Source organism: Ciconia boyciana, chromosome 5 (assembly GCF_034638445.1).
Source record: "Ciconia boyciana chromosome 5, ASM3463844v1, whole genome shotgun sequence".
Taxonomy (NCBI): Eukaryota; Metazoa; Chordata; class Aves; order Ciconiiformes; family Ciconiidae; genus Ciconia; species Ciconia boyciana.
Window position 1 is genome coordinate 27,165,679 of NC_132938.1, and position 27,078 is coordinate 27,192,756.

A 27,078-nucleotide genomic window follows, 5' to 3' on the forward strand; every position below is an offset into this window, starting at 1 on the left:
TCAGATGACAAGAAATTTAGTACTTATATGCCAGAGATGTTATTCCTGTATCACACATTTGCTTCCTGCATAGACCAAGGACTTCCCATTGTTCTTAGTATGACCTCTCACTTCAGAACAGCATTGACTACATCTTTGCCTTAAGTTATACAAAGCTTTCCTTAACCATCCTATAGGCTTCAAAAGTTTATTCCCCTAAATTTAGCCATACTCTATCCTGCAACACACAAGTATATTCTTAATTAATTTGAAAAACCCTTTCCAACAACTGCAGACAAAACATCATGTCCAAAGAACTATATGCTGTAGGGCTGCACTCAGCATTTCTACTTTGTTAAAAAAAAAAAAAAAAAGGCATTTCTCAGTAATGACTTCTGCTCATGTATGATTACACAGCCAAGAAATACAATACATGCTCACAAGTCTGCTGTGGCAATTATTCATAAGATAAAAAAAAATCCAAGATTTTTATTTAATTTATTAAAAAATATAAATGAAATTAATTAAGAAGCTCTTTCAAAAGACAACCACTTAGAAAGTGTTTTATTTAACAAAATAACAATAAGGCTGCAGATTAATTAATAACTATATTGCCCAAAATATGCTCATTTAGGTTCTTTCCAAGTTCTCCATTCCTAAGGTTTTAAGACCTAGATTTTTATTAGCAAGTATTGTGTTTGTTTGTTTGTTTTTTAAATAAGCTCATACACATACAAACGAGAGGCAGCTATGTCTGTATTACATCAAAAAGTTTCTAAATTAATTTCCTCTTGAACTGGAAAGAAATTTTCCTACAAGATGTCACACATACTTAATTACACTGCCAAATGGTTATATTTACACTTCATGTCAATACCAAAAACTCAAACTACAGAAATTAATATGTTGCTGCAATACCGCTGAGTCCTCAGTGAAACACCCTGTACATCGCTACAACCACTTTAATTAAAACACAGGAAATACCACCTCAGGACAGACCTGATAGCAGCTATTACCAGATGCTCCAAAAGGAAGCAACAAAATTCAACCTAATAACGTTCCCTCACCCTAGCTCACTTATAACCTCATCGTCTCTAGCTATGAATTAAAACCTCCTGCCATCCCCTTGTTTTAACTAAGTCCTCGATGCCAGATAATTACATTGAAATTTTTCCCCCAGTACAGTGAATTTTTTCCAATTCATGCAGAACCATCTACACCAGTAGGAAACTGAGGGGCATCATACATAACCATAGCAAGAGGGATCTCATCTCTCAATGCCATGCTCCCAAATTGAATTTAACACAGAATAACTCTCCCCCCCCCCCCCCCCCCCAATAAAAGATTGCCCTGGATAAGTACTGCAGTGCTTTGTCCTAGCACCCCTGAATTCCCAACACACCCACTCGTGCTGTACCAAGAATGCCAGCTATGTTTAGCATTTTGCTTGGAGGTACTGCAGGAACCTAGGGTCAGCAGTAGCCACAGGCGGTCAAATTTACTCAAAACAGTTAAGTTAATCAATACAGGAAAAAAAAAAGGTAACCTCTTCAACAGAGACAGTAGGGCTTGATAGCTTCTTAGATGAGTACTGATAATGACTAGAAGCACGAGACCGATGCTGGCTTGGACAGGAAAGTTCTGGTGCTGTCTGTGTATCGATCCTCTCCAGCTAAACTGTGACAAAAGATGAAAAGTGTTATGAAATTAAAAATGAAAAAGAAGGTGCTCTACAACAAGAAGCGAAGCATGTAATAGATAGAACAAATTGAACTGAAGTACTGATGGAGAGGTCTCAAGGAAGCCTCCAGTAAATCAATGGCAATTTAGCCACTAATTTCACTGAACCCAGACTGAGGTCTGTGCCGCAACTGAAAAATAAAATTCAAAACTCTTTTGGAGCTTACAAGTATTTTTCCTCACACATGCCACCTTGAAGAGGTCTCGGAACCTGTTAGAGTAGAAGTGCAGAGTTACACCTCTAGGAACAAAGTCACCAACCAGTCAGTCACACCAAGGTTGAACACAGACGGCTGAAGTGGGACCACCTGGAAGCCAAAACATTAAAACTCTCTACCGGGCCCTTCAAAACCTAAACGGTGCCAGAAGTTGCTAGAAAGCAGCATGAGAAGTAAGCACCTACAACCTCAGATGAAGTCCACAGAAGCCAAGAAGAATTCCCATTGTTTCCAGTTTACCCACCCGGGCAGCTGGCTGTGCTCAGAGCTACCGGGGGAGAACCAGTGGCTCCAAGACTTCCTGTTAGAGATGTGTGAGTGTGTATGTGTATATACATATGTATAAGTATACATGTGGATGGACACAGGCACACATTTTAGATGCCTGCAAGGCCAGCCAACTCGCAGTCTTCATTTAAAATCAACTTATTCCCCCAGTCAAAAGCAACAGTGAAGTTTAATATGGCTATTAAGCACAGTATAAATTCAAAATATACATAAACAAGAGCTGGAACTGTCTAACTTCATGCAGGCAGAACTTAAATGGAATAGAGAGTCCCGGACTGAACAGGTTAAACTGAGTATGAACAAGCAGTGCTCACCTCAGCTTAAGGAATCATTTCATGTACATTCAGCTGCAGAAAGTAAAAGTCAAGGTTGCTGTTCCATAGCCAGCAGGGTGAAACGCTTTATGTAACGGTACAGTTTTACATCTATACTGATTTAAGCCAACTGTCCCTTTCAGCAGCAGTTGGCCTTTAGACTGGCTCAGCCTCCACAGCGACACTGTCACAAGGATGCATCTTCTTTGAGAGGTTAGTTTTCAGCCTGGGTCCTCAAATTGATCAGCTTGGACAGGGGGCCACAAGGGTGCAATGGAGGAGGAAAAGGTGTGTTATAACAGCTTGAAGAAGATGGACAGACACCCTTTAACAGTTGCTGTCGGCAACAGCTTTTAAAATGTTAATTTTGGATCAGTCCAAAGTGATGTGAAACTGTGCCCATAACCTTTCACCATGCCTTTAAACTTCATTGAAGATGTCACATCTAGCACATGTGATAGGCCAGGAGCACCACCAGCACTAATGACTCAGATGACACACGTAACCTCACCAGTGTGCTCGACACTTATCCTGCCCACCTTCAGTGTTGTTTAAAAAAAGGAAGGGGAAAAAAAAAGAAAAAAAAGAAAGAAGTCTCATTGGGGTCATATCTGAAGTTTACAGAAATCCACACATGGGTTCATATAAATTTCAGATGGGAGCCTGATCTAATTTCAGCACAAATAGGTCCTCCTCCTTCTCTGAAGGTCCAGAAGGAGGATGAAGCAGCTGACATAGGGACAGCCCTGCTCACTCCTCGCCACCTGGGAAAGGAAGGGAAGGGTGATCCCAACATCAGTCAAGCAAAAGCCCCCCCAGGGGATCTAGAAGTATCTGGCGTACGCTGCCTACAGTAACAAGCATTTTTAAAGAAATGCCTTTTGTTGGAAACATCAGCCAGGCTGGGCAACACCCAGAAGCCCTGGGAGCTTCAGCAGATGCAGGAGGCAGAGAGCAGCAAGCAGCAACGGGGTTTCACTTAGAGAAACATCACGGAAGTCCCTATACACTGGATAGCTGGCCAGAGAAATATTTACCTGACAGAGAGATGCCAGTGCTCTTGCAAGTCAAACCATTTACGCAATAGTCGCAATAGTATTAGAGTAAAAATAAAGCTTGAGAAAGCACTAACACTATAGTTCAAAGGCAGCTGAAGTTTAGAAAATGTAACAGAAACCAGGGAAGCGTTCTGCATCCCTTCCTAAGGGAGACAGACAGCGCCACAGGCAAAGGTACTTTCAGTCACAGTAATTTAAGCACAGTCTTAAATCAATGAAGAATGCTTTGGTGTAAGTGAGGGGAAAACCTTGTTCATAGCAGTAATTAGCAGACCAAACCTGTTCCCAGTGAAATCAGTGGGGCTAGGATTCTGTACCCTGTTTCTGTAATTAGCACCAGTGGTTTTTTTATATTCCTTCTCAACTATGTATACATTTGGCCAGGTCTTTATCAAACCTATTTAGAGAATCAATGAGAGAAATCGAGAAATCAATGCATTAAATAAATACTTTTTTAAAAACTACCACATACCTTCCATATAATATGCCAAGACAGATATGTGTCTAAAAACCTGATTTGAGAGAACGCCTTAAAATTCTCAGTGCATTCGTGCCAGTCGTCATCTGCCAAATTATATCCCGGGGTGTTTATTACTGATCATCTTTCCAATTAATCCTGTTTCTGTCTGTAGTTCTAACAAGCAGCTTGTTAACTCACTTAAAGATAGTCTGCTAAAAGAAATAAAAAATATATATATAAAAATTTGAAAAAAATAATCTATTTCTAGTTACAAAAAAAAAATTCCATAATTAGTATAGCACAGGCATACTGCTGTATGCTTAAAGCTTAACACAGAGGATTATTAAAAAAAAACAAAACAACAAAACCAGTTACTGCCATTCAGCAAGTATTCCTAAGAGACAAGCTTTGCTACTCATTTTTTTGCAAGATCACCATTTTAAACCAGCAGAAAATACATAATACTTTTAAAAGCTCACCATATTCAATGAAATACTACTTTAGAAGATAAAGTCCCAATTACGGATACCTGTATGCAAAATGTACGCTGCAGACGTCATTGACTGGAAGCGGACCACTAGATTACGAACTACAGCCTTCTTTGTTGGTCATCGTACAGGCACATGAAGATTTATGTTTACATTTAACACAATCCTAATGTGGCTGATACAGTCAGCAAAAACAGAGCTTTCAAACCTAACGGCATGAGGTAGCTAAGTTATGGCAAGAGCAAGTTATTTGACTATGGTGCTGCATTAGCTAAGAACGGGGTAGTCCACCGCACACCTTATGAAGACTGGACACAGAACATGAAGAGGCACTTCCAGAGGGCTGACAGACCAAAAAAGCAGCAGCAGCTTCTCTTCACACTTCTGTATAAGAAACCGGTGATAAGGAAGAGGAGAACAGTCAAAAACCCACAAGCAGTTGCCACCTTTTTCACAAAAAGGCTTTCAAAAACCCTGTAAAGCCCAGAAAATCCGTAACTGGGATAATTCTGTGAATCCTGACAACCAGAAAAGGAAGTGACTGTGCTTTGTATAAGCCAAGCAAAGATTTCTATTATGATGGCACCATGAAATGGAGGAGTTCAAGATCCTTCAGGCACCGAGGAGAGCGCACAGCGAGCTCACTACCCTGGATCTCAGGAGGTCAGACTTTGGCTTCTTCAGGGATCTGCTTGGTAGAGTACCATGGGATAAAGCCCTGGAGGTAAGAGGGACCCAAGAAAGCTGGTTAATATTCAAGGATCCCCTCCTCTGAGCTCAGGAGCAATGCATCCCAACAAAGAGGAAGTCAGGCAAAAACGCCAGGAGGCCTGCATGGATGAACAAGGAGCTCCTGGACAAACTCAAACACAAAGAGGAAGCCTACAGGAGGTGGAAGCAAGGACAGGTAGCCTGGGAGGAATACAGAGAAATTGTCCAAGCAGCCAGGGATCACGTTAGGAAAGCTAAAGCTCTGATAGAATTAAATCTGGCCAGGGACATCAAGGGCAACAAGAAAAGCTTCTATAGGTAGATCAGTGATAAAAGGAAGACTAGGGAAAATGTGGGCCCTCTCCGGAAGTAAATGGGAGACCTGGTTATCCGTGATACAGAGATGGCTAAAGTACTCAATGACTTTTTTGCCTCAGTCTTCACAGGCAAATGCTCAAGCCACACGGCCCAAGTCACAGAAGGCAAAGGCAGGGACTGGGAGAATGAAGAATCGCCCACTGTAGGAGAAGATCAGGTTTGAGACCATCTAAGGAACCTGAAGGTGCACAAGTCCATGGGACCTCATGAGATGCATCTGTGGGTCCTGAGGGAACTGGTGGATGAAGTTGCTAAGCCACTATCCATCATATTTGAGAAGTCATGGCAGTCCAGCGAAGTTCCCACTGACTGGAAAAGGGAAAACATAACCTCCACTTCTAAAAAGGGAAATAAAAGACCCAGGGAAACTACAGGCCAGTCAGTCTCACTTCTGTGCCCGGCAAGATCATGGAGCAGATCCTCCTGGAAACTACGCTAAGGCACATGGAAAATAAGGAGGTGATTGGTGACAGCCAACATGGCTTCACTAAGGGCAAATTGTGCCTGACAAATTTGGTGGCCGCCTATGATGGGGTTACAGCATTGGTGGGTAAGGGAAGAGCAACTGACATCATCTACCTGGACTTGTGCAAAGCATTTGACACTGTCCCACATGACATCCTTGTCTCTAAATTGGAGAGACATGGATTTGATGGATGGACCACTCAGTGGATAAGGAGCTGGCTGGAGTGTCACACTCAAAGAGTTGTAGTCAATGGCTCAATGTCCAAGTGGAGACCAGTGACGAGTGGCATTCCTCAGGGGTCGGTACTGAGACTGGCGCTGTTTAACATCTTTGTCGGTGACATGGACAGGGGGATTGAATGCACCCTCAGCAAGTTTGCCAATGACACCAAGCTGTGTGGTGCGGTCGATACGCTGGAAGGAAGGGAAGCCATTCAGAGGGACCTTGACAGGCTTGAGAGGTGGGCCCATGCAAACCTCATGAAGTTCAACAAAGACAAGTGCAAGGTCCTGCACATTGGTTGGAGCAATCCTAAGCACAAACACAAGCTGGGCAGAGAATGGATTGAGAGCAGCCCTGAGGAGGACTTGGAGGTGTTGGTCGATGAGAAGCTCAACATGACCCGGCAATGTGCGCATGCAGCCCAGAAAGCCAACCGTATCCTGGGCTGCATCAAAAGAAGCGCGACCAGCAGGTCAAGGAAGGTGATTCTGCCCCTCTACTCTGCTCTGGTGAGACCCCACCTGGAGTACTGCATCCAGCTCTGGGGCCCCCAACATAAGAAGGATGTGGACCTGTTCGAGCGAGTTCAGAGGAGGGCCATAAAGATGAACAGAGGACTGGAGCATCTCTCCTATGAAGACAGGCTGAGAGAGTTGGGTTTGTTCAGCCTGGAGAAGAGAAGGCTCCAGGGAGACCTTATTAGCAGCCTTCCAGTACCTGAAGGGGGCCTACAAGAAAGCTGGAAAGGGACTTTTTACAAGGGCATGTAGTGACAGGACAAGGGGTAATGGCTTTAAACTGAAAGAAGGTAGATTTAGATTAGATATAAGGAAGAAATTCTTCACTATGAGGGTGGTGAGGCACTGGAACAGGTTGCCCTGAGAAGTTGTGGATGCCCCGTCCCTGGAAGTGTTCAAGACCAGGTTGGATGGGGCTTTGAGCAACCTGATCTAGTGGAAGGTGTCCCTGCCCATAGATGATCTTTAAGGTCCCTTCCAACCCAAACTATTCTATGATTCTACGGTTCAATGAAATAAAACAGACCCCAGGAGAGGAAATAAATACCCAAGTCATCTGGCACATTTTCCCTGTCTCAGCTGCAACAGACACCAACCCTCCCAGACCGGGGACAGCATTTCCTTGCCAGGGTCACATCCACTTCCCTCTCGGTAAAGAATATTTTTAAGCAATTTCAATTCTTCCATGTATGTTCTGATGGCTTATTTGTAATTGCTCATGCTTCTCAAAAAAAGAGAAGCTACCAGGTAAAAAAAAAAAAGATGCCAAACGATCTCCTCACTTCACTAATTTTGGGAAAGATCAATGCTGACATTAAAATGGACAAAAAAACTTCTGAAGGGATACCTTTTAAAGAAGAGTACAATCCTCTTTTCCTTCAAATTAGCATGGTTTTTCCCAAAGCCAGGTCACTGTGGTGGGTTGACCCTGGCTGGATGCCAGGTGCCCACCAAGCCGCTCTCTCACTCCCCTCCACAAGCAGACAGGGGAGAAAAAAAAATATAACAAAAGGCTCACAGGTTGAGATAAGGACAGGGAGAGATCATTCACCAATTACCATCATGGGCAAAACAGGCTCAATTTGGGGAAATTAGTTAATTTATTACCAATCAAATCAGAGTAGGGTAATGAGAAATAAAAACTAAATCTTAAAACCACCTTCCCCCCCCACCCCTCCATTCCCCCGGGCTCAACTTCACTCCCGATTTCTCCACCTCCTCCCCCCAGCAGCACAGGGGGACGGGGAATGGGGCTTGTGGTCAGTTCATCACACGTTGCCTTTGCCGCTCCTTCCTCCTCACACTCTTCCCCTGCTCCAGCCTGGGTCCCTCCCACGGGAGACAGTCCTCCACGAACTTCTCCAACGTGAGTCCTTCCCACAGGCTGCAGTTCTTCACAAACTGCTCCAGCGTGGGTCCCTTCCACAGGGTGCAGTCCTTCAGGAACAGACTGCTCCAGCGTGGGTCCCCCATGGGCTCACAAGTCCTGCCAGCAAACCTGCTCCAGTGTGGGTTCCTCCCTCCATGGGTCCACAGGTCCTACCAGGAGCCTGCTCCAGTGTGGGCTCTCCACGGGGTCATAGACTCCTTTGGGCGTCCACCTGCTCCAGCGTGGGTCCTCCACGGGCTGCAGGTGGCTATCTGCTCCACCATGGACCTCCGTGGGCTGCAGGGGGACAGCCTGCCTCACCATGGTCTTCACCAGGGGCTGCAGGGGAATCTCTGCTCCGGCGCCTGGAGCACCTCCTCCCCTCCTTCACTGGCCTTGGTGTGTGCAGAGTTGTTTCTCTCACATATTCTCAATCCTCTCTCCCAGCTGCAATTGCTGTTGCAGTTTTATTCCCCTTCTTAAATACATTATCCCAGAAGTGCTACCACCATCACTGATGGGCTCTGCCTTGGCCAGCGACGGGTCCATCTTGGAGCCAGTTGGCATTGGCTCTGTTGGGCATGGGGGAGCTTCTAGCAGCTTCTCACAAAAGCCACCCCTGTAGCCCCCCGCTACCAAAACCTTGCCATGCAAACCCAATGCGGTCACAGAGGCCCGACAGACCGAGGTGCCACCAGGCCCGCCCAGTGGCCCAGTCTGCAGCCAGCGCCACGCTTGCCTTCCCCTGCCCTTTCTGAACTCCAGCACCATTCAACAAGTTACAAGCCAAACTGTGCTTATACAGTGGATAGTCTAACCAACTACTTCAAAACTTTATTCTTGGAGTTTAACCTACACATCACAGTGAAACAGGGGGCATCTGCCTGTAAATACAAATACACAGTGTAGCAGTCTGCCTTTTCCAAACATACACTGTGTTGTCTCCAGCTGTGAGGAAAGGTTCGGTTTTAAATAGTGACTAAAAATTCTGTTGTTTACCATTTTTCATTTAAAAAGTACAACTGTTGCTTTGAAATTAACATCAATTTTCTGATGCATGAAACATGACAGATGGTATAATTTAACCCAACTTAGACAAAGCCTATCTTCGCCTGATGAAGATACAAGGTACCATAAAACTTTAAAATACTGTGCTGCCTTCACATATTTACAACAAATGCAATTCCTTTAAAAATAACTCTTGAAAACACTTTTCTTCTAATTTGTCTATTACACAAGAAATCTTTTTCTAAACGTTACTAAATAAAATAACAGCTAGAAACTAAATCTAAAGAAATCACATACCCAACACCTTTTTACTGCAGACCTTCCCCATGACACAGCACATAGCTTATTCACCCATACATAGATACAATAGGGCCCTGTTCAGAGTAACGGTGGCAGTCAAGTTTTATGCAAAAAGAAAAAAAAGTGATGGTGATTACTGGAGGTAATGAAACATAAGAACAGCGATTACAGTTGGAAAAGAGACAGATACTACAGAGGTTTTAAATAAGTGATTTTATTTCACCTGACAGTGCTAAAAGATCAGATTCTTCTTTTGCACTTAAAACTTGTTTCTCAAGCCTCCATCTCTTCTTCAGAGATTCGGTTTAGCAAGGATAATATTTCTTTTATTTGCACTGTAAGAGAGCACACCTGGAATGCCAATAAACCTCAGACTTCCTTAGGCTGAATCACCCTCTCAAGTACCATAAAAGGTAATTACCTACAACCATGCAGCTGTGTGAGGTATATTCCTATTAGTTAGCTACAACTTAGCTAACACTTACAGGCACCTCTTTTTTTTATGTATCAGTTGAACCAGCATCACTTACAAGACTTCTTTAAATATTAAGCTAACGAAAAATCATAGCTGAGGCTAAACATAGAGTAACAGCTCAGAGATTGGAAGATCAAGGATTTTATTTTACCAATAACAGTGAGAGGGGCCTTGTACAAATTGCTTAAGCTCACTGTAGGATGGTTTACAAACCTAAAAACCGCAACCACCACAAGTAGTACCTGTGGCTTCTTGACAGGTGTGTTAAAACAACCTGGAAGAGAACCTGTAACATCCTTTAAAAGTGTATTAATACAACTCATTTTGACACTGCTTAGAGACCCTCCATTGAGGTATATCCTGTGCACAAAACACAGAGTCAGAGGAGTTCTCCTCTCTGCAATTTCCAAACCAGAGAACCATAGCAAGGTACAGGAAAGTGATAAACCAGTAAATGAGGCATGATAACAGCCATACAAAACCCAAGTCACCTATTACTCACAAATAAGAGTATCTCAACAGTCAGAGGAGACTCAGACTAACCATTCTTACACCAAAGCCCCTGCAAGATAAGATTGATCTTCAGGAATTCAGCCAAACCTGCCCACACGAGGCAGGCAAGATGAGTGAAAAGCCTACTGTCACCTACTGCTGTAATGCAGCTTGCTGCCTAGAATCACACATCTTCTGATATTCTTAACTCCTAACTTCCAGGACAGGAGAGGCTTGCTGAAAGTCTGCAAAACATCACCAGAGCCATTGATGAAAGGTAATATGCAAGTACACATTATCATCAATAAACCTAAGCTATACTGTTATTTTGTGCTCTTATGGTTTCCTTCATTTCGAATAAAGCTAAGGCACTTTATGACAACAAAAAAAAGGCAGCTATATAAAGATTGTTTTGTTTTAAGCGATAAATGAAGCAGCAATTTATGCTAGCTAATAACAAGACAAATCTACTGTATCAGTTTAACATTCCAAGGGATAAGAATAAACAGGTAATAAATACCCACATTTGAGTGAAACACAAAGCTAATGTTAGTATTAATCTTAACCCATAGAAAACCCAAGGGTCTATAAATGGTCCTGACCCAATAGCATTTCTTCTAAAGCAACCCATTTAGTTGCTCTGTTTGGTGGAATGCAACTGTGAACAACAATAAACCTGAGAATGAACAATTTACAAACTACAAGATAATTAATATATCCAAGCCCATGACTGGAGCATGTAAGGAGCTCTTGCTTTCCTAACAGAGCTAGTCTTTCAAATAACTACTGCACCAGCTCACTAGTGATCAATGCTGCAATCCACAGAAGCAATTTCCAACAGCAAGATGTCTCAAAACAGGGTAGTTGTAATCCTCACTCATTTTACTACGCTATGGTTGAGTTGTGAGCAAACATGCAGCAAATTAAGTCAACTTCTTGTTTTAGATCAAGAAGCTCAAGACCAATAAGTTGTTAAGGTGTCATGAATCCCAATTTTCGCTTAGCTATTGCGGGAGATCATGCTCAGTGTCTTGGAGGATATAACCAGATCCTTACAGGACATCACCTACGACAACTAAACAACATTATGAAAATGCACCTACTTATACAGTCTTTTCCAAAGCATCTAACACTGATGCAAAGTTCCATGAAGGGATAAATCTTTCATGGGGAAAGGGAGAGACCTGAGCTCATGCACAACACCTTAGCTCTCCCTAGAGATGATGCTGCTGCAGCGTACCCAACTGCGAGTACTGGCTGTCAGAATAGCTCTCAAACACAGTGACTGATTTAAACCCAATACCAGCTGCAGCAGTCTTCCACAGCACAAAAGCTTTATACTGCCGATGCTTACACTAGAGAAGTATTAGAAACATTTATTCTCAAAGTCTATTCACGTTTTGCAGCACTTTCTTTTCTGACAGATTACTACAATATAGTATATATCTGATGTCTGCAAAACTCAAGGCCAAACTGGTGTCAAAGGTCCTTAAGCTAGCAGTGGCACAGAACTGATGCAATTTAAAACGAACAAGGAAATTGCACCACGTAATCCACAGGATAATTAGTGTATATTTACTTTGTCAGAGGAAAACAAACAGGGTGAGTAAAAAAGGCTCAGTAACCACTTTACTGCTGGTGGAGAAGCCAGGTTCTGTACAGGCAAGAGGCAATTTCTCACAGTACTATTTCTTGTGAGCATGCCACAGAGGTCAGTCTCCTCTTCATCACACCTGAAAGGAAACCCAAAGGACTAATACCTCTGGGAACTCACACCCACAACACAGGCATAAAATAAGCACAGATCAGAAACAGCAGCAACGGCAATACACAGCAAGATACGAAGGATTCAAGAGTAGGAAGCTGCGTTTTTACCTACTATGAAGTGCTGAATGGAGATGAATACCCACTGCATTTCAATGTCTGTCTTCAATTTGGGTAATTCCAGTTTGCAAGAGCCCCAACAGATCATCTCTCCCCTATCCCAAGAAACTTCTGATGTTTCTGAAAAAATAAAACCAATGCACCCAAAATCCAACAGCACTGTGCCCAGTAAAACAAAAGTACTATGCAAGTTTTGCTTCTCTGCAATGGGTCCTTCTCCCCTTTCATAAGAAACGTTTTAATTTGGATTTCCAGAGCACTTCTGTTCAGTGCCATTCCCACTTACCTGGTGGGCTCAGCACACCCTGAGCCTCCCAGACTACATGGGGGCTAAGGTGAGGTTTCTCACACCTCCTGATCCTCCTGTGCCCATTCTGGCACCCATTTAATTGGGCAGGGAGCCTACGCAGAGAACTAACCCAGCAGAACACGCAGGGGGACAGAGGGAGTAGGATGAACCCAGACAGTGTATTTAACTCCCAGTGACTGGTATTAAAAAAAAAAAAAAAGGTGCCCCAGAGCTGACTGAAACAAGAAGGCAGGGCCACATCACACAACATGTGAAAAAAAACCCAAACAAAAAGGAATAAGGATAGCCTCTTCCAGCAGTAACTCACTGGCTTAGCTGTAGTATTAATTTTCATTCTACTCAAACCCATTTGGCTAAAAGGATGCTCTTCATTCTGCGAGAAGTCCTCTCCCAGAAAACCTTCTGTACCTCTAACATACTCATCCTCTCTGTTTTAATTATAAACTGAAGAAATTCAGTTGAAGCTCTTGTTTCTGCAGTGCTCAAAACTGAATGGCTTACACACCTACATGCAGTTCTTAAAACCACAGGGCTGCAAAGTTTGGTGATTTCACTTGACACTCCAAGTTATGATAATTTAAAAATAAACAAATACAGAAAAAAGGAGCATTGTTTCTCTGAAAGCAGCATAACTCCACCTCCTCATTCATCACCATGCTAAGGCATGTCCTGTGTACCTGGACATGGCTCGTGAGTAGTGCAGGTAGATCTTGCATTGACCTCCCTGCTCTCATTGAAGTCAGAAGCTGGGGACTTTTAAAACTTTCACCTTTGTTTTCTAGACTCCAGTTTAGCAATTCTGTGCTGTTTTGTGAATCTCTATTCCTTTGAAGAGGCAAACACAGAAAAGCCCTTAACCTAAAAATGTTTGAATTTTGGTAACTGTTGAAGAAACTGAAAAATAAATAGTAAATTTATTAAATAATTAAATATTAAATTAGAAATTTCTTTCTCGTGAGGACAGAAAAAGAGCCAATAGCTACAAGCAGTGAAATACCATGTATAAACCAGAAGGCCAAAAAAGCATACTATTAGTTTGCAGCTGAAATTGTTTCAAATGCAGTTAAGTGTATTTCAAGCTACATTTATATTAGTGCACTAGACTACAATTACTTGGCAGTGCTGTATCTAAATTCAACTTTTCTTTATCATATTACACCTTAGTAAGAACTGCCTTTAATTTTGAGGAGCTAGTGGAAGAAAAAAGAAATGCAACTCCATATTAGCACAAATCTAAGGAATAGAATTGCTTGGCTAAAATTCTACCATCTACTATTTTTGCAAGCATCTAAAAACACAGCCAATAGTCAACTGATATAATAGTTGCTAGATTTGCTGAGTAGGCTTTTTAGAAAGCGGGACATGGAAAAAGCAGCAAAATTGCAGATCCATTAAAAAAATCACTTTGAGTTCAGATCAGTTTCTTATCACAGAAGTTTGGTAAAATTGCTACTGAAACAACTATTTCTCTTTTGGCAGGACATCAAGAAAACAGACTTGAAACTTTATCAAATACCCATTAAATATGTCCCCCAGATCCTTTTGACCTCAAAAAGAAACGGTCTCAGCCGCGGTGAACAATGCCTGTATTATTCCTCCTCGGTTTCAGAGGTACGTTCAGGCACCAGTCCTCCATGGGGAGGGATTCGGTTTCCCTACGGAGGCACCTCAAGCCAGGCACATTGGTCAGACCAGACTAGAGTGACACGAAGGTGAAACACCCTCCATTGCCATTTCTGCAGCATGCACAGCACAGAGCCAAAGGACAGCAACAGACCAGCACCAGCCCCACCAAATAATGACAGAGTCACTGAGAAAGAGGAGCAGACCTCCCAACACTGTCCTCATGCAACATCATCCCGTTCATTAAAAAGGTGCCCACGTTTTCCGGACAAATACAGCAAAATTGACAGTATCTGCAAAAGCTTCAGTGCTCCCCAGATAAGAAGTGCCATCCACCTCACCCAGCCAGAGCCACTAGGGCAAGGTTAGAAGTTGAAGTGGTGAGGGAAAAAAGTAAAAGGGGGGGGTGGGGGGGGGGAATTCAAGAAAGTGGCATTAACCTCCTCATCCAGAATTGCTACCTGGTTTTCTCCAAACCTGCACCAGGATGTTAAGCAGCTATTGGAATGCCAACACCCAAAGAAGTACTGCACAGAATTATCCAGTCCAACATCTGAATGTTATGTAGGCACGGGGACTTTATTTGGTTTAATTACAGATGACTAGTAGAGCTAACTTAGAAACTTCCAAGAGCACAGCATCTCAGGAATACAGCTACATTGCTTGGAGAGCTGTTGGGAAGCTATACCAGCTCAGATTTGCCCATAAAAATCCCCAGTTTGCCCATCCATCATATGGTGCAGATGCTTTTTGGTTTCCCCCAGCTGCGTGCTGATGTAAGGGCACAGCTCAGTGACCAGGCTCTGGAAACCTGTAAATTTCCATTTTGCTTTTTGGATTCAGTTTTTAATTATCAGGAGGAAAAAAAAAATCCTCTACTCTGTAAAAATGCAAAACATTTTTATTTCTGTTACCAAGCCAAAAACAACACCAGATGGAAACTCATTTAAAATTCTTACGTGCTTAGCTCTCTTTCTGCAAGGAGGTTACTACTACCAGCCAGACAGCCCTAGGAAAAAAAAATAAATAAAAAAATCAATGGAATATGAAAGTGACTTACATTATATGAGATGACTGGAAAGAGATGAAAACTGATGAAACCACAGTGACTGCTTTAAAAAAAAAGTTTTAATATTTACTTTGAAGACAATGAAAAGTGGTGAAAATACCATCAGGTCTCACCAGATAAGACATGCATAATATGTGTTCCTAAGGACAGCGAGGGGAAGCCTGGAGCAGCTTTACTCTGCAACAACTCTCAGCTCCTAAAAGGATATTAGGTCACAAACCGATTTGCTGTAAATCAGACCATAACTTGCAGAGGCCAAAGACACCCAAAAGCCAGCTGGCCTCCATCCCCCATTCTTGGGCTATGTAACAAGTTGAGTGAGAAAGCCAGACCAGGGGAGAGTCTGAGTGGTTCCCAGGAGAGCAGCCCATTTCCAGACAAGACATCTTGCTGCTTCCTGAGCTTCTAGCTGCAGCTTTAAGCTGGCTGCTCTGCATGTCACTGGGTCGCATTTCCCACTGGAATTACAGGAACAGTTCTGTAGGGGACTCATTCATAATCCATAAAATCTTGAGTATTTTGCAGCTCTTACAAAGAATGCAAAGCAGCTTTTTCTGGTCTCATTTACCATGGCAAGTCTCAACAACAAATTGGTGTTAAAAGCCAGTAATGGAAAAGTTCTCTGATACTGAGAACACTTTGCAAATAGTGTAAATACAGCACTTTTACTGCAATTTTATTCAGAATGTGTGCAGTAGCCCTTACTGATCAGTTACTGCAGAAATCTGAACAATGGCATGTCTTTTTAAGAAAGTGAGAGCTGTGGAAGTTAAGTGTTATATTTACACTACTTGCAGAGCATTCTTTATTTAGATTTCTATGGTAACCGGTAAGTAAGAGGACCGCAGTTCATATTTTGAATGTTTTCATTCCCCATGGTCCGAAACAGCAGAATCACTACAACCCTTTTTTAAGTAGGAAGAAGTGATAAGCAAGCATATTACTGACTTAAACAGTCGAGTCGTTACTGATTAACTTGAGATGGAGTTCTTCATCGACACAGCAATAATACATTCATTGAAGTTACCCTGTTTAAAGTGACTCAGCAGCAAAACCAGCCTGGTATGCATTACCCACCATGCAAAACTTGTCAAAATTGCATTTCTGCATCTCACCTGTCAAAATACAACTTGCACAGAGGAAACAAGGACAACTTTGTTCTCCCTCTGACCTGTAAGTAATCAGGGACCAGATACATTGTGAGAATCAGTACCTGCTGCAGGGGTACGACATTGTTACCGCAGGAGGAAGCATCGTTCATTACTAAACCGCAGCAATTAATTTGAAGAGCGTCAGACAGCATACTGCAGTATACAGTCACCCTACACCTCCAGAACAGCCTATAGCCAGGCTGGTCTCACTGCAACTTCTGCTTGCTGTAAACACTACAGGGCCAGCATGAGCAGCGCCAGCTCCCTCATCCACACTGCCTGTTTATGGGTTTTCCCATCAAGTCCTCCTACATGCCTCTGGACTAATTTTTGGATAATAAAACATCAGGGAGGACAACACAATTGCTCTGTTCTGCAAATAAATAATCAGAGCTCAAAGAAAGTGTAATTTTTTTTAAGGGAGAACTGCAAAGCAGAACAAAAATCTACCTCTCTCACGATGTACAAAATATGTCCATTTTAACATCAGAAATGTATGTAATCTCAGGTACTCCCCTCCTTTTGCTAGTCTTCATTTCTGAAGAGGACACCAGCCCCAGACACCAGTTAGTCTTTAGCCCCAAATATCCAAGACTAATTTCCAAAACTCTCGGAGAAATTAATCCACAGCCAACAACTGATTTCTATGGAATATTCCTCTCCCACATCCAGCTACTGTCCTCTCAGCATTTTGGCCGTCAGAGATGGTACCACACACCTACCTTCTGGGAGCTCATGAGCAAGTCTGCAGCAAGCACTTCCCAACAGGCCAATTTTTGCCCAGTACATCGAGTTAACTTTCTGGGAATTACGATTCCTCCTTAGCCAAAGACTATTTTTATCAAGGAGAGAGGAAATCCTCCCCCCGTCTGCTGCAAGTTTTATCATACATCCACAATTCCCAAGTGAAACCGCACAGGACTTCGAGAACTACCGCACTGCAGCAAGACTACTGGGGGTTTAGTAGCAAGACAGCCCAAAAATACCTAGAGGAAAGCAATTGCTGAATGCAGCATAGCGAACGCCCTCCATTGCCACGTTCCCCTTCCCATTGCCCAGAAGCCAGACACAGCACAAGACAGTCAAGGCAATCATTCTGTGCCTACCTAGAGTCATAGCTAAGGACTGCTTGGTCTCAAAAGTCATCTTTTGCTGAACCTATTTACCACAGGACACAAAGCTCCTACCACCAAAGCTTGATCAGCACAGGGTCAGCCTGGATTCAGCAACACTTGCAATAGGACAAGCGGGACTTCATTGGTAGCCCCACAGCACAGTACCTCCATGCCCTCATTGCTGCCTGGAGACTGCAGGGAAAATGGTGGAGGCACTCCACCTCCAACTACCAAAATATCCTTGAGCACCAAGAGCCGGGAGCTCTTCACAGCTCAGGCAACTCTCAGAGTCAAAGTAAAACAGTGGGGAAACACTGGGGAAGGTATACTTTACTACTAGGGCCCCATGAATGGGCACCATTTTGCCTAGTTCCTCCAGGGGCCTGTAAGCACCAGCCACCCGCTCCCTCCCACCAACTCCCCCTCCTCAAAATAGCGGCGCCTGAGCACGGACAAAGGCATCCTGTTTTAACGCACCACTTTATGGCAAGAGCATGAAATGGCAACACTAGGCAGTAGTCCAAAAAAATAAAGAAAACAGAAGTTCTGTGGAACAGAAAGCTCTTGCAAAGCACCGAGCTTCAGTGGGACGTGGAAGCCAGTGAATGAGCACTCAGTTTCGCTAAAATGCTTACTTCAGACCAGTAAAGCATAACACTACACAGTGTAATAAATTTGAAAAATAAGAGCTGCTTAGATACAACAAAACTGGAATACATTTTCTACCTGTGGCTTATATTCCTCCCTTGATGTCATAAATCCAATTAATTTCAACATCACTAAGGAAAATGGAGTACTTCAACTTCCTCCCCGGCAATCTAATGCAACTAGCTAGTTTAAACGGGGACAAATGACAAGTGCGCACCATGAGACACAGGTCAGCCAGAGACATGCCCCTTGCCAACAAAACTGCAGCATGTTCACCTCTGCACCTCCAAACCAAGCCTCCTGAACGCTCTTCACAGTAAATCTTTCCTTCAAAACTTCCAAGCATGAGCTTTGCTGAATTATCTACTACTATCTTCTAAAAAGCACACTGCAAAGCTCTCAAATATTTCCTCCCTCTGCACTTGGACATGTTAAGTCATGTCTGAAAGAACCACAACAACCCACCGTTTAGGTGGTACACTTTACTGCATTCGCTCCAGAGAAGTTACTCCAAGGCATCCCCCTGCACTCAAACTACTTCTCTGCTTGGTTACGCTAGCTTAAAAATGCACCTCCCAGGCATTCACTATACTGCATGCTGACTAAGGTTTTGAAGCAGTAGCAAACTTCAGTCCACAAGCACTTTTATATATGCTTAGACAAACATCTCTAGGGAGGGAGTCATTATATCCAGCTAATTCCTTTTTGTACTTACTGAGTGATTCCCAGCCTGTCTCACTGACCTTGGCTACAGCATCTTCAAGAAACATGCCATGGTAGGAATATCTCTATTCACCCTATACTCGATGACTAGACCCAGACTATCCCTGCTGGAGCTCAGAAAAGGCAGGAGTAGCAGGGAGATGAAGAACTGAAAGAGGCATCCAGAAGCTTTAAAAAAAGAAAGAGATATATGCAAATGCCTAACCATATTTTGATCCAAAACATACAAGCCAGCAGCCACCCCACAGTGAAGCAGTTCCTTCTAGACAGGTGATATACTTATCCTACTTAAGCAACAACAGTCCCAAGGACAACCACCAAAAGAAGCAGTTTGGAGAGCTACTGCACAGTGGGACGTGAGGCCATGCTAGCACCTCGCACCTTTGGTTTTTTGTTATAAACACCGAGGCTCTGTTTTGTGAAAGCCCAGACCGACTTCCATCACAAGAACGACAGGAATCCTCCAGAGCATTAGCACCCTTCCCATCAACAGATAAGGCAAATCACCCTCTTTGTGCACCTACCTAAAATAGCACACTGTTCAGCTATGGTACGCTGTCTGGGCAGGTCCAAGAAAGTTAACACTGTCTTGTTCCAATCATGTAAAGCGGCCTTAACCCAGCAGTAGATGGCCGCTAGGTCTCCCAGAATCACAGCAGCATAAAGGCCAGCATCAGTGATGACAACAGCCAGGACAGGATCTCTCTGCTTTCAGCCCTTGCTTATCTTCAGGAACACAGTTTCCTTTGCTAACTGGAAGACATGCATGTCAGTGAAGTGTCTTTAGCAGTCCACCATCGTATACATCCCCAGGACAGAAAAAAGCCACCTCATTTCTGTTCATACATTCACAAGCCAACTTTCCGTTGCACAAAATACTGCAGCGTGATACTCCTATGCAAGGGCACTTGCTTTTGAACACAAGAGGTGACTGGGGGGGGGACGACAAACCACAAATCTGTGATACTTCCTTTCCACAAACTACAGCGTGGAAACAGAGATCTCCATAAGAGGAAACACTGCACATGCATAACAAAAGAGCTGTCATCCTGGCCACCTTGAGAAGTTCTGCCATGCTGGCAGGTAGCACTGTAAGCCACGGGGGCTGCTACTGAAAGAAATACAGCCAGCTGCAGACCAAAATGCTCAGAAGAACAAGGAGGCAGGACTTTGGATGGCTTTTGCTCTAAATATTTCTAAAAGGACTAAGTCCTTTAAAACAACTAATTTCCTTTTCTTCCGTTTGCAGCATACTTTAGTTAGCTTTTTCGTTTGTTTTGATTGAGCTGATGTTCCTGCTGTTCACACAAGTAACCCAACAACTTGATACCTGAACTGCTCAGTACTCCTTCTAACATACAGTTAATATGTCACTGATAATCAGTTGCTTAAAGTGCACAGAAACTATATAGACACACCAGAAATCCCTGTGCAGTTCCAATGGCTCCACACCACAAAAGGCCCGAAAAGTCCCTGGAAAAATACCTCTAGCTTCCAGGTACAATGAAAGGAGAGCCCATGTGCACACAGTTCAGCTGATCCACCTAACAAGTGACAGGCTTCTGGAACTGAAAAAATAAAGTAAAGCCAGGTTTAATTAACCACAGAAAACCCAGGCTAGGGCTCGGGAAAGAAAAAAAAAAAACAAAAACACACACCTAACAAAAAAACCACACATGAACACAGCTATTCATAAGGAACTCCCTAAGTATGTTTTGCTACATTGTTCTCCACTAAGAGTTTGCATTTTGAGGCTGTATATAACCATCCACAAAGTCTGATGAAAGTGGAACCGAACACCAGCAATGGCCCCTCTGTGCTTGGGCTGGCTTTAAAAACAACCAGCCAACAACAATCAGTTGTAGGCAGTGTGAAGGTAACACAGTTATATATTAGCATTACAGAAGTTCAGATTCTTCTACAATTTGGGGTATCCTTAAAGCATTACTACCCTGCTTTTGTGAACTATTTCTGTCAGCATCCCTGCAGCACCATAAGCTAGCTAGAGAGAAATACATATCCATTGCTAGGAAAGGGCCAGTTGGGAAATGCAGCAACAAGTCCAAGACCAGTCACTCAGTCTGATCCTCTGCAGGGAAGCAAACTGAGCTGAGGAGAAGATGCTCAGCAGCACCCCACAAGCCACATACCTGAGGTGCCCAGCCTCTTCAAGGCACAAGGGGGAACAGGGAGCCTTCCTTGCTTCTCAGCACCAACCTGAACAGTCAGGCGCTATTTTCTATTATCAGATAAGAGATGGCTTTTAGAAAGTTAAGAGAGTCTGACAGCTAATCAAGCAAATTCACCCCAGGGAACTGAATGCTTACTTTCTCCAGAAATCATGAAACACATCCAGTTGCTTCTAATATAAAAGTCCAATTATGTGGCAACCCATACTGCTAACACTGTAGTCTAACACTTGAAGCTTGCCTACAAAGGCATCACCGGCGAAACCACCAGCTTACACTGGCTTACACTGCTGCTGAACAACACCTTAAGAGCATATTGCAGTAGTATTTTTATTTATATTAAATAATGCAGAGCATAGAAATATGTCAAAGATACACTTTGAAAAGGTAGTCGGGTACTTTATTCTAGACACAGCTTTCAAACAACAGATCATTGACAAAAGAGGAGACCTAGGAACACCACAGGGGTGTGTTCTCCAAATATTTTGTTCATAGGGTTACCACAAAAAATGCAAAAGGCCTCCAAAAAAACCCCTACTTGGATCTAGCCAGAAACGCATACCACACAAGCACAGTCCTTCCACTAAGAAAGCAGCCTTTGGGGTGGCTTTGTTTATGAGCTGATTAGGCTGTTTAAAGCATTCAAAGGTACCCCACCTACAAAAGAGTACATTCCTCAGGGTGTGCAAAAACAAAAAAAGTCCTCTTTTTCACTGAAGATCTCTAAAACTGTAACAGAGAACAGATTGTTTCCTAACATCTTTCATACAACCCTGGTTTTGTTTCTGCAATTCAAACACACTTTTCACAGTATTTAACTTCCTCCTCATCTTAATCCCTTAAATTTGATGAATATATCAGCAGTGTTTTCCCCACAAAAACCCAAAGCCAATTTATAAAACAGTAAGGCTTAAAGACCTTCAGTTATAGTGCTATAAAATAATATTATAGTAGAGTCTAAGTGTTGTTGCTTACATATATTATAACTTCATTCACATTACAAAGTAGAGATGCAAAGGACAGAATGCCTGGACAGGTAACTTGTCACAAGTGGCAAGTATATTTTTTTAACCAATAAAGCCTTTTCTTTTAAATATAGTCTTGCAAATGTAAAAACGAGAGTAATACAAGTTACATCAACTAAGGTACAGGAGCACATTAGAAACATTAGCAATGCTGATTGTAAAGCACAGGGATCCATCCCTGAGATGGCACCAGCCCAAACTGCCAAGGCTGCATGTTGCTGCCCAAGCTCAACCATGTTGCTTCTGGCCCTGAGCTAGATCGCATGAGATCAGCTCAGATCTCCTCTGCAGCCACAGTACGTTTATATGCAATGCAGATAACCCTCCTACGATAAGCAAGTGTAGGGGGACTGTTCAACACAAGAAAAATTACAACGCTTGACTGAACAAGACAGAGCAGTCAAGTAGCATATGCAATCCTGACCTGAAATGTTCTCCTTGGGCAGGTACTGGGTACCAGTTAAGCAAAAGCAAGCTGCAAACTCCTCATTCTTATTTCAGTATACGAGCTTTATGAAACAAAATGTATAGCAAAGTAAAGGACAGAAGACCATACGAGCCGCATCACCTGCACAGCATGGCTGACCATGAATGGAAGCTCCATGTTAGAGCCTGACTCCACTGAAGTCAGCTGGAATTCAGCAGAGCACAGACAGGGTTTCACCAGCTTAGGTGTCCTAATCTAGTTCTCTATTTACTACATTACACTGCTCTTCAACTCTTGTATGTAAAATCCTTTAAAACGATAGTTGCCAGAGCACTACCTCAGAGAGGGAAGAAGAAGAAGAAGAAGAAAAAAAAAAAAAAAAAAAGAACTGTGCTCTGAAACCCTGATCTCAGGAGAAGATACTGGATCAGATTCAGATCAGGCTTACGCAGATGCAGGACAAGAGTAACTGTTCTTGCTTCCAACAGTGCCAAATTCAAAATGCTGTTTGGAAATGTTAGACAACTCTGTAATCATCTCACTCAGGGGGTTACTGCTACGCTTGCTTGTATCCAGATTAAAAACTAGTCAGGAAAACCATTTGCTTGCATTATTGCATTTTTATCTTGCCATAAGCACCACCGTCTAAAGTCAGCTTGCTTCCAAGTTTTAAATTGAACAGATAAAACCTACTTGAGAAATTATATTCATTTACATATCCAATACTAATGACCACTTTATTTTTTTAACCCTTTCCTTATTCCTTCACTGCTGTTAAAACTTGGGTTTAATTTCTTTCCTTCCAGTGCTTTTGCTGCACATTGGCTACAATTTTGCAGAAACACATCCTACCATAAAATCGTAGTCATGTGTCTGGGGAGACTCCAGAAGTTGAGCTACTTCTTTTCAAGAGTACAGAGCAGGCTGCACTTCAGATTTGAAAACTCAGGCTAAAGATACTGCAGAGCAAGGGATCACTTGCCAGACTCCACTTTTTCTCATTTAGCATATACTATTACAACACAAAATTGAAGTGATCCTCTTTTACCAGACACCTTCATCTTCACTACAACTCAGCACTAAATAGCAAACGTGATGTGGCAAGTTTTGCAAGCACTATAAAGGACAGAAATAACTATACTATCCTAAATTAACACCACTTGGGCATCTCTGCACCTGAGATGTATTGGGAGGATCACAAATACAAGCCAGAATGAAGTCGATGCAACACCAAGTTTTCGATGTTTCTAAAGTAATTGAAATTTCAGGGGGAGGGACACGACAGGACGACACACAACACGACATGGACACTACTTAAATTAAGAAGAAAGCAGCTACAATCTTGCAGAACAAGAGAAATAATGGGTACCATCAGCACACTATATACAGAAGCCAATTAAAAGATGGAAAATATTTGACATGCACGTATAGAATTATTGACTAATGTTCAATCACCATTTGATCTCAGCAGCTGGGCTTGCATTAGGAACAGCAAGGCAGCATTCACACACTGCTTGATAAATTTCCCCAAAGTAACATACACGCCATTATCTGGTCTAATCTTCCAATTGTTCCTCAAGTCAAGCAATTTTGTCTGTATTTGGCTACTTTTCCCCCCCCCCATAAACTCATTTTTTCCTCTCTCTCTGTATATATTTATACATGTATGCGCCAAGATCTCAATATGTGGAAGTATAGGCAGACATAAAGAACCTTTTATATAAAAACTACAACAGAAACCTGAAGCTCTGACCATTGTAATTTGAAAACAAAGTGATCATGATGAATTTTTAAATTTTTATTTATTTATTACTGTTACAATGCTTCCTTGCTTTCATATTCTGGCTAAAATCAGAAGTGGAAATGACAGAAGAAAAGGTGGTTTTTAACACCATTAATTTTAAGCCAGAACAGAAGCAGGAAGTACTGGAAGTTTCACAGGAAAACTGGTCAGTTCAGCTTTATTGCCGGAAGCTACCCCAACATTTCTTTTAACATTTGAATACAGAACAGATATGAATCTCTAAAAATTAAGGTTCACGTGCAGCAAAAGCAGAGCAACACGTGAATAGGTGCTGTTATCAGAACTTTAACTATAATTACATCAAGTTCACCACATGTATGTATTCTGGTGTGATGTTTTATTTAATAAACCTATAAAGGCTTGGCTCCTCAGGATAGGGACTACACATTTTGAGTTTTAAAAAGCCATCATAGGTCATTAAAAATTAATATGGAACTATGACCCCAGTGCTCATGAAAAGTTTGATTACTACTACACAGAAATACTTGGAAAGCCGTATATCAAAGCATATGCTTTTCAGTTAGGTACCTAGAGATACTGAAATCATAACAACCAATTTTGGATGGAGGTGGGGGAAATCAGCTGGAAACTGGAGCTAAGCCCCCTACTTGTACAGTTCTGAGCACCCAACAGCATCTGCCGGCTGCCCAGCTGTGCACCCGCATCTTGCTGCACATGGGACCCCCTCTCCAAAAGTTTTAACTACTGTAAGTTTTTACACAGTGGAATCAAATACACACTTCCATCATTACTGCTTAGTATTAATTCCAAACAATGGCTTTTTAAAAGTTAATAGGATATGCATGTGTATATAAAAGGTGGGCTAAAAAATGAAAGGAAATAGAGTTCTCATGTCTGAGTCATTAGAGCTGTTGTGTTTCTTGGCATAAAGCTAAATAAGAGGGGAAAGGAACAAGAAAGGCTGGAAGATGAGGCTGGAACACATCCAAGTTTTTAATGCTTCTAAAGCAACTGACATTTACTGGCCAAAGAAGAAAACACTTCAGAACACTTCAGCCAAAACATTTTTTTTTTCCCTAATTCTTAAATAGCTGTAGTTACTAAGGCAAGACTCTGTCCTGTTCACCCGAACTACACTTCATTCTTTGAACTAGTACATTACGCATAAAACTATCAATGTGGATGTATTTTACAAAATTAATTCAATGCAAAAAAGAACCCATACCCGACTGCTCTTTGAAGGCCACCAGTAACTGCCACACAAGCCCAAACTTCTCTCATCACCATGTAAAGTAACCCTGGCCAACCATGACACGCACACCGGTGTCTGAGAGCAGCTCCGACATTCAGTAGTTCCTGAAGGATTTCGAACGAGGCGTGCTTTGCGTAGCCTGCCCAACCAAGGGAGGAGGGAAAGAAGGACTGCCTCGTGCACCTCCCCAGGCAGCACGGGCTTGCCAAGATAAGCAGGCGACGGGCCGGTGGTGGGATGCACACATATCAAACCCTGGTTAGGAGACCAACAGCAAGGGTGAGAATAAGGGCTCAGTGTGCGTAACAGCAAAGATGAGCAGCAGCCTGTCTCCCATGTCCTTGTGTTTTAAAGTATTTCATAGTCCAACGAACTGAAAGGAAGAGATTAAAGGTAGGAACAACAGCAGATGACAATTTCTGATGTAAAGCAACATCTGACAGGACTGTGAGGAGTCTGCAGAGAGAAGTAAGTGACATGGATGGACAAGAAATATAACGCCAATGGAATTCAGTATTAACAAATGCACACTGAATGCAAGCTTTTATGCTAGTTATAAAATCTCACAGAATTTTTAATCAAACCATTAATTAAAGGCTCTAGAAAGGGACTGGGAACAGCTCAGCAAAAGTCTCTGTTCAAGATACAGCCATGGTTTAAAAAGCAGAAAAAAAGGAAACACAAATTCCATAGCCTTGCATGACCAGAATTGAGATGATGTATAACAATAGTCTAATAAACATCTTCTAGAAGACAATAGTGCACACTGCTCTGTAATAACATGCTGTGCTAGTCACCCCACAAGATGCTGCTAAACCAGCCAGGGTTACATCTCCTTCAAAAAGAGGTAACATGTCCGGATCTGGGAATGGAAAAACCCTCAGAATAGACTGTCTTCCTGAACAATCCCAATCTGCTGAAATACATCCAAGTATGGTAAGACAGAAAATTATTTGGAAGAGGAAGTCTGGAAGTTTCTGTTTGCATACACAAGAATGTGTGTGTGTATAAATACAAACTAAAATTAATTCCTGCAGGAAGTCATGGAAGTCAAGTATGACACGTTTTACGTGAGGACCAAGACCAGGCACAGTTGTTCCATTTATGCAAGGTTTATTACTAAGATTCATTTATCGACAACCTTGAAGGCATGGGTCTACCTCTAACCATTACAGACCATGATAAAACAACAGTGGGAGAGATCACCCCATAAAAACCAGAGATGCTCCTACTTTTTCCTCTGGAAACCTGCAGCACTGACACCTTGTAGATGAGATATTGGAAAAAGAGGGACGCAGGGTCTGATCTACCCTGACAATCCCGACAGTCTCAAACAGCATGCAGCACACCATCTATCTAGCAGAGATAAAGATCACTCCACAGTAGGTCTGGCTTTGGTACCAGGCAAAAGGA

General features: G+C 42.5%; 1 protein-coding gene across 20 annotated transcripts in view; it reads right to left on the bottom strand.

Annotated features, from left to right (window-relative positions):
- The window catches only part of APBB2 (amyloid beta precursor protein binding family B member 2), a 200,235-nt gene that overhangs the window by 147,058 nt on the left and 26,099 nt on the right, over nucleotides 1–27,078 (bottom strand). For 2 of the 20 annotated variants that reach the window (XM_072861650.1, XM_072861653.1), the window contains one exon: nucleotides 15,261–15,310. The exons of 15 other annotated variants lie outside the window; for them this stretch is intronic. The gene's annotated coding sequence lies outside the window, so the exon portion shown is untranslated. Of the gene's footprint in view, nucleotides 1–1,525; nucleotides 1,657–4,069; nucleotides 4,270–15,260; nucleotides 15,311–27,078 lie in introns of all 20 variants that reach the window. 3 more of the 20 variants (XM_072861647.1, XM_072861646.1, XM_072861651.1) reach the window with 3 other exon arrangements.